The 8,646-nt window shown below is 41.0% G+C and overlaps 1 long non-coding RNA gene across 1 annotated transcript in view; it reads right to left on the bottom strand.

Annotated features, from left to right (window-relative positions):
• Positions 1 to 406: 406 nt before the first annotated feature.
• The window catches only part of LOC123378080, a 96,155-nt gene continuing 87,915 nt past the window's right edge, over positions 407 to 8,646 (bottom strand). The window contains exon 3 of the long non-coding RNA XR_006582453.1: positions 407 to 956. This is a non-coding gene — a long non-coding RNA (uncharacterized LOC123378080). The remainder of the gene's footprint in view (positions 957 to 8,646) is intronic.

Below are 8,646 nucleotides of genomic sequence, written 5' to 3'. Positions count from 1 at the left end.
CTGCATTTCTTACAATCGTCAAGAATATTTCTTCTTGTGTATAGGTATGATCTTAGCATTGTTAGAATTCATATGTAACCAAATTTGTGGCTTGGCTATTTGTTTTACAAAACAGCAATGGACATAGCCTGTGAAACCAGCAGGCTATTTTTGCATGTTATTTAATTTCCTTCTTTAAATAAAAAATTGCATCTATTAAGATTATTTTGAATCTAAAAAGGCTGCCCATATTAAAGAAGTTACTTCCTTAAATAAACAACCTGCTGTTTCTGTGGTGTTAAGAAAATATCCCGTCTTTATAGACAGTGCCTATTTGGCTACAAATCAGCCAGCCTTATTTACATATTTGAAATCCAGATGCAGAGGAAATACTAGGTTTGGTTTGGAATATACAAAGGGCCTATTTTTCACATGTTAACATTCAGAATATTTAATATAAAATAGCATTGGGGAGGGGGGAAAGGGGCTTTGCTGAAAAGGCTTATAACAGGGGTACTCAATGCTAATAAAAACTTTTCACCAACAAGGTTATTTTAAAAAATAGTTTTTTAATATGCTTTTAATGACCTCTACTCCTCATACCTACCTCCTTGCTTCCAAAATTGTTTGTACTGTCCCCAATAACACTCAGTGGAAAGCTGTCATTCCTGGCTAAATCCTTACTTAGGTTGGATGCTATGCCTCCGTTAGACAGGGTCAGAAGGTCACAATCGATTTTGGAGACCACCTGGAGAGTCCAGGCCGTGAACTGACTCAAAAAATTTATATCAGAGCTGGAATGGCCCACCTCCCAGGGCTAGGCCTGGCCTACCACTCCAACTGCAGGATGGGGCCTGCCAGGCCCAGCTCAGAAAGAGGCCAGAGTTGTTGACCCTGTGAGCTGACCTCTTCAAACTTCAGGAGAATTTTTCTGGCAGTTACCACGGTGACTGGGCGCTCCAAGCTTATCCTTCTTACTGAAAAAAAATTAAGAAGAAAAAAAAATGTTAAAACCTACCTTGTAGAGATGCCTATCAAGAATCAAATACATAAACGTTTTAATTGTTTGCTTCTTACTTGGACGACTCTAGCATTAATTATTACAGTCAAACTCATCAAGAAGGCAGTTAAGCTAAATAAAGTTTTAATGTGCATAAAAAAGTAATGTTCAATACATCAAATGAGCAGCAGTTCCAAAGCCAGTATGCCATAAATGATACCCCAAGGGTTTAGTGTGGAAGTGTAACATTTGTTTTCCTTTTTATATCTGTCTTCAACCTACCAATATTTCTTATTGATATCAGAACCAACTGAGAAAAAGATCAGCCTAGGAATCTAGTCTCTTTGGCTGCTAATCCCTTTGAAAACCAATTGTTTGATTAAAACATTATTGACTATTAAACAATGCATTGTTTTAGTCTCTTAAGCAGAAAACATGTGATCCATTTCATCTATAATGAAATATTACTTAGGAAGTGCTAAGAGAAGTTGTCAGACAGTGTTTATGTTATTTATTTAACATGTCTTTCACACGAACCATTTCTCAATTAAAAATTTACCAGGTAAGCAAAATGTCTTCTTGTTGGGGGGAAATGCTTTAAATGTGATATATTGAAGGGTCAGAGAAGACACTAAGCAAACAACAAGCTAAGGGTGTTCTTTATTTATATAACAGTGAGCAAGAAAAATATTGACATTTCTTCATTTTCTGAGCAATATCCCATTATACATGAAGCTTATATGTAGATATGTGTCTCAGACGTCAACACCAGACACAGAATCTAACTGAAGGGAGCAAAGAACGGTAAACTATGTTATATCTGCAATAAAATCCTACTTTAGGGCTTCTGGTGGCAAACTGTCAATCAAAATTCCTACTCCTCATTTCTGGTTTAATGATTGCAGATTTAATGTTTTGTCTGGCACCTGGTTTTGAAGTATCTTTTTTGTTGTTGTTTGAAGAAAGTAAAATATTAATATTCAAATTGCTGCTCTACGGCTGTTATGCACTTATTTAACTGTCCCCTTCCACCTCTGAGGGCAATAAAGCACTGGGTGTAACTGAAGAGGTTTCTTCAACATCAGGATATCTTTGGACCCTACAAGTGAAAAAAAAAAAAGGGAAGGAGATTGGGTTTGAAAAGTAAGAGAGAGTTATATAACAAACTGGAATGTCTTTTGTCCCAGTTTCATTTTTCATCTCCACTGGGGGAAAAAACAGACAGATGTGTAGTAACCTACATTTAAAAAAAAAGTGAATACAAGAAATTTAAAGGACTATTTTAACCAAATCCTCTTTCTTCCCTTCATAACCTGATTCAGCTGCTTTAAAATACTCACATGCCTAAAACACCATAATTTTTAAAAAAATTGTAAGTTTCAGGTAATTTAAAATTAATAATTAAAACAACACCTCAAGATTCCTTTCCAGGGATATGTTATAGAAATGATCAGTCTTTGATTAACTGATTTTTTTATTGTAGATGTGTAGGGTGGTTTTATTTTAGTTTTTGTTTTTATGTGCCTGCTACAATGTAACAATCAACTGATTGATTAATTGACTAGCAAGAAGAAGGAACAGCGCTACAGGGCCGTTGCGTTTTTGTTTTTTAATCTTTTCTCTCTTTTTTTTTTGCATTCTGCTGAATAGCACTGTACATGTAAACATGTGGCTTTCAATTAGGTAGCATGATTTATGAAGTCATGCTCAGGGCTAGCCAGGTTGGTGACTCAGAGGAGACTATGATGCCAACTCATTCCCTGGTGATAAACACTGACTGTCTTTCCCACAGCCAGGCACCCCTGGCAGCCTTATTAAAAGACCTTGTGGTTGGCAGAGCATTGAGTACTAGCGCAGGAAATGAGGTCCTCTCCGGTTTAGTACAGAGATGACTGAAGTTCCAGAAGGCTGTAAGCAAAGCCAGAGTCTCCTGAGTCACCAACTTTAAACTATAGGGGACTCTACAGTTCTCAGTTTGAGCTGGGCCAAGAATCCTGCTTTCCTTGCCGCCCAGATTCTCTCATTGATTTAACTGAACCCTTTGCAGACTGCAGGAATTAATCAAGAGAATAAGGGAGACGTGTTATTTGGAGGGTGGAAGGTCATGGAATTTCTATCTCCCACATTCCTCCCACCGAACTCCCTCCAAAATCTCTGCTCCCTGACTTAAAGCTCAGTGGCTTTGCAGCCAGGGAATGGATGTCTTCCCCTAGCCTCTATAGAATTTTCTGTACTTTGCATTATGTTTTGCTAACTATATTACAACAAGCCATTTATCTTGGTCTATAGCTTGGGGACCTTTTGTATGGCCTCCCTTCTTCCAGGAATTTCACATATAAATCACAGGAAATAAGGAAATCTTTAAGACCAAGTGGGCAGCATTTTTTATTGTAGGTCATTCAGAAACCAAGACATATGAACCTGCAATTGTGGGACCCATTTTTTTTTTGGTAAAAGGCCCCCAAACAAGCAAATAACCCCCTGGGAAAAAGCTAAAATCTCAGGGTGCATGAGCCAGTCAGGATTCTGATGGTGTGTGTGACATTTTTCCATCTAAATTCCCTCCGTGCTATTGAAACAATAATATTTAGACCATGTGGGGCTCCGATTATTGCTCTAATAAATTGTTTTTATTGGTTCATTGTGGCAAATAAGCCCCCGATTGATTTGTCTCCTAATCAGCATGGAGAATGCACTCCGCTGTAATTAAATCCTGTGTAACAGGGCACTCTGTGTTCGCCTGGCTCTTCGCTTGCGGTGGTATGAACTACAGTACATCAAACGGTATACTGTACGCGATAGGCACCGTGCCAGCCCAGGGGGACGATTATGCTCGCTTGCCTTTAGTGTAGTTACAAATTAGTACGGCTTTACGATGTATGTAACAGCGTGCATCGCAAGGGAGCAATGGGGAGGTTACTGGAGAAGGGAAATGGCCAAAGATAAGGCCTTGTCTCTCTCTAATTTCCATAAAGGTTTGGCCGCTTTAGTTTCTTTAAATAGCTCTGTGAGCATCTCGTACTGCATCCCTCTCTCCCTTTCTAGATCACCCGGGGAGAACTTCAGGGTCCAAGAAGTTTCCTCTCGTGCCATAACCAACTTTTTAGCTGCCAGACAAGCTAAATTCTCGCTCTTGCTGGGCTCTGGATGGTGCTAGAAGCTGGTACAGAAAAAAGGTGAGTGGACGGAGGGTTGCAAAAGACCCTCAGGAAGTGAACCAACTTCGAGATTCAGTTCTCCTGTTCTCTGACAACGGGTCTGCACACGAGTTACAGGGGTGATTTGGTAGCGTCACCTGAGGATTCCTCCAGTCGCCATTTGTTTGCTGGTCTTTTCCAACACACTTCTTCCCTATTTGATTCCCTGCTGGGGATTTCTTTCCACCTCGACACCCAAGTGGTTTATTTTTTTACCTTCTTAAACATAGAGAGTAGATGCAATCTCGCAGTAATATAAAATATTAATCCGGGAAGAGAAATGAGATTTGTTTGAAGGGCTGATCTTAAATCAAATTTTTAAAATCCCCTGATTTTGCTTTCACGTTACTATTTTGATCCAGCCTTTTAATGCAACCTATTGGATGTAACCGATTCGGAAAGTTCAAAGAACATTGACGGGAAGTTTGTTGTCCCGATTGGAAACATCCTCTTCGATTTCTAGGCCTTCAAAATAGTTTGGAACGTCTATAGACTCTCACCCACCCCCATCCTTGCACACATCCACTGAACACACCCATCGAGACACACACACACACACACACACACACTTTGTACCCCTATAGAACTAGCTAATGCATCCAAACAGCAGCAGCACACTGGATTCCCCTAGGAATAACAGGCTTCATGCTTAGAGATAAAAGTATATGCGAATAAGCTGTAAGTGAAATTAACCAAAGCCAAATCATCTCCGGGGCGCGGCGGGGGGGGGGGGAGGGGGCATCCACCCGGCCCAAGTAGTGTCCAAGCGATCGGGAGCTCTCCCCTATTGATTGGAATGGTCACTGCTTTAGGGTGATTGAGGACAGATTAATGCTTACATACATTAATGCTCTTTTCTTTCTGGCTTCCCTAGCTCTGACTACAGGGAAGCAGGCCAGCGGATAATTACCCCTCAGTGCAACCCTCAGAGCTGGCCTAATCCGAAAGCTCAAGTGCCCGTAAGTAAAACTTCAGGAAAAGTTATTGAAACTGACAAATACAGGGTGACAAATAATCAATAAAAGCCCAGTTCGACATCCTTTATTGTTTTCAGGCACTAACAGCAAGTAATGAAACCTCTGCGAGGCCTGGGGGGCGGCGGGAGCCAGGGGCTGGGAGCTTGTCTTTTCTGTTGAGCAGTCCCCAGTTAAAGAACCCGCAGCATATGCAGGCCGGTCACTCACTTATCAGTCTTAATAAATGACCGAATCATATGGGCTTCCCCCATCTTTGTATCTGGGTCCCGCAGCTTCAATGTAATTTAACTGGAATCACTTTAATTCGTGTACCTGGCGACCATCCACATTAACAAATATTTAATATTCTACGTCTACATTCTAGCTACCGCGATATATAGATAGATAGTTGCTTTATAAGTGTATTGGACATACACACAGACAGTTACTCTCTGTGTATATAATTCACACACACACACACACACTCTGTATTGAGAGAGACAGAGAGAGTTGTTTGCCCTGGAAGTTTTACAGAGCTATAGCAACCTAACACATTATATTCCTAATTAAAATTTCAGTCCTTAATCTCCCTAGATTTTCAACGTTGTAATTTCTGAAGGTTTATAAAAGGACAGTGTGAAAGCGGAACTGGTTCTGTCGCCTTCTCTCTCTCTCTGTCTCCATGAATTAAGTTCCGATCTATCAGTTTAAAGACTGTACATAAAGTTGGTTCACTTTCAGTGAGGGATTTATTTTTTGTTAAATTGGAGGCTTCTCGTGTCTTTGAGCTTTGGAGCTGTGTAAATGAACTGCAGTGTCACATAATCGATAGGGAAAACTCAGCTGTCACAGATCCTAAAGCAGCCTCTTGCCACAGCAATAACATGATTTGGCATTTCAAAGTTTGGGAACGTGCTGTCTGGGCGTCTAGGGGTCGGTGAAGAATATCTAAACAGAGAGATGGAGGCTGTCTACCGGTTCAAACGAATAACGAGGAGCTGGAATGACCAGAAATGCCAGTTTCCCATTACTCCTCCCCCCCCACACACACACACACACTGGCACACACATTCATCACTATGCCTTATCAAGCTTTTCCTGCCCATCGTGTTTGCTGCCGTTATTTCACCGGTAAACACTTTTCCGGCAGCTTCCAAACTTTTTGATCCAAATCAAAATCAGGTGCAGTCCGGGACATCGGAATTGAAACAGCGATTACACCCCAAACAACCCCAAAGCCCTGTAAGAATGTACTGTATAGCAGCGCCTTTTGCCCATCTTCAGCCTATGCCACACAAACCCAGACCACTGAGTTAAAAAGAAAAATCATGAGTGACAAGAAACAACAAATCTCTCGGGGGCCAGTAATACAATGTGGGTGACACTTGGTTAAATCGCGGACTCTCTCCGAATCCTTCAGGAGTTTGAACACGATGAAAATCCAAACCTCTTTTCAAAGCCAACTTTGGCTGACTTTCTATAGGACTGCTGCCCTGCAGCATATTCCCATATAACGCGCAACCTTCTGCGCCCTTGTCATCACAGAGTTGTTAGTGTGATTAGTAGGGAGAACATGTTAATTCGACCATGCATATCAGTGTATTTTAATATGACAGACCGATAATCGTGACGTGCTAGATTACAGAGCAACTGGAGAATATTTCAGAACCGGTGAAAGGTTACTCTCGGAAATAATGATCTGGTTAGCCTGCGGCAAGAGATCCATGTAATTCAGAGTTAACGCTCAATGTTCACCGGCCATGTCTCCTTGTATCTCAGTGCTGAACAGCACAAATGTTTGAAGATGAATTTATGAAAGAAGCAGACCTTTGCAGGCAAAGATTTTCCCACTGAAGATGAGATTTTTAATTGGCTGTTGGTTGAAGAATGGAAGTGTAGGAATTGAACGGTCTATACTGTTGGCTAACTGTTGTTCACAGTTCACTGCCTATGCACACACCAACACTTCTCTCTGTATATACACACATATACATACAGAGATGTACCCAGGAAAGTAACTCACACAGTGTGCTCAGATATAAAGGGTTTGAACTTCATATTAGGAAGCTCTCTCAGAGGAGCGATAAACTTCTCTTTGGTCAGGCCACAGTATTTGATCGTATCTTTATTTTATGTTTGTCCCCACCACAATGGAGCCCGTAGGCTGAATCAAGAAATAGGATTCAGATCGTTTGATGTGACACGAGGAAACTTGCGTTTGTAATATTATAACACCCTAGAGGGAAAAAATCAGAGCACTGTTGCTGAGACAAGGAGTGTGTTTAAGTACCACTATGTTTCAATCCCCATTTGGATATAATTTAAGTCTCCTCTGGCTTACAGTAATACACTCTCCAACCCTCAAGCTGTCCAAAAAGGGGATTTAATGAGGCCGAGTTTATACACTTATATAATTTAGAGGATTGGCTGTAGCAGCAAAATGACAATTGGTACATGTGTAGTGCAAAAGAGGTGAAATCCCATCCAGGGACCAAGTTGCTCATTTCTGAAGGAGCTGTCATTTCCAGCAGGGGGGACACAATGAGAGGGCCAGGAGTGATGGAGCTCTGATCTCCATCAAGGAGAGAGAACCACCTGATTAAAATAGGCCTCTTGTTCTCTCGTTACTCGATCGTCGTGTGAACTTACCTTATTTACAATTATAGGCAATGAGTGAGGTCCCCAGATTGCAATACACCTATAGCTTTGGTTTACCCCTCTTTGTTATCCAGATCATCTCCTGGACGGAATTCTGGACAACGCACAATAAAGGAGCAAACCAAATGCTCCCAGGGACCCACCTATCTGTCTATACGGAGACATATAGACACATGCCAAGATTCATACAGGCGTGCATGTATAGTTATATCACTGGAAATGGAACAAGCCAATGCTTATATGAAATAACTGCACAGCTGCTCCAACCAATTTGAATTACTATTGTATGCGCTGGATCAAAAATAACCAACCCTCAGAAAGCATCAGATTATTTGTTTTTATGAAATACCATATATATATTTAAAAAAAATCCTTTCCCGGGTAGATTTGACCATTCTTTTGATAATTTCCTATTTCCGGGTCAGTCTGGATCCGGGGCGTTTGCACAATGAAACCGGACAGGGAGACACATCTATCCTGAGATGTACTGTACTTGGGTTCTCCGCTTTACTGTGAAATGGCACCGTGTGTTTGCCGGATTATTATCGCACCACCGCTTGTGCATTTGTCTCTTATGTCTAGTGTCTGTCATTACACAAAGCGTTTTGAAGAGCTAATTTCAAAAGACAGAAAGTATACACTTACTATAAAAGTCATTACATTAGCATGACAAGCATAAAGTTCCTACGTTATAATTTGGTTATAGATCTGAAATCTTTACTGCAAGGATGAAGACTACAGCGAAGCACGAATACAAAGTTAGGACGATGATCTGCCCTGTACAATATGGGAGGATTTAGGAAGACTGGGGGAAAAGGTCCTTGTTTCATCAGCCTGGTGGTTGGTAATTCACTGA

Source organism: Mauremys mutica, chromosome 9, assembly GCF_020497125.1.
Source record: "Mauremys mutica isolate MM-2020 ecotype Southern chromosome 9, ASM2049712v1, whole genome shotgun sequence".
Taxonomy (NCBI): domain Eukaryota; kingdom Metazoa; phylum Chordata; order Testudines; family Geoemydidae; genus Mauremys; species Mauremys mutica.
This window is presented reverse-complemented; position numbering and strand designations above follow the sequence as displayed.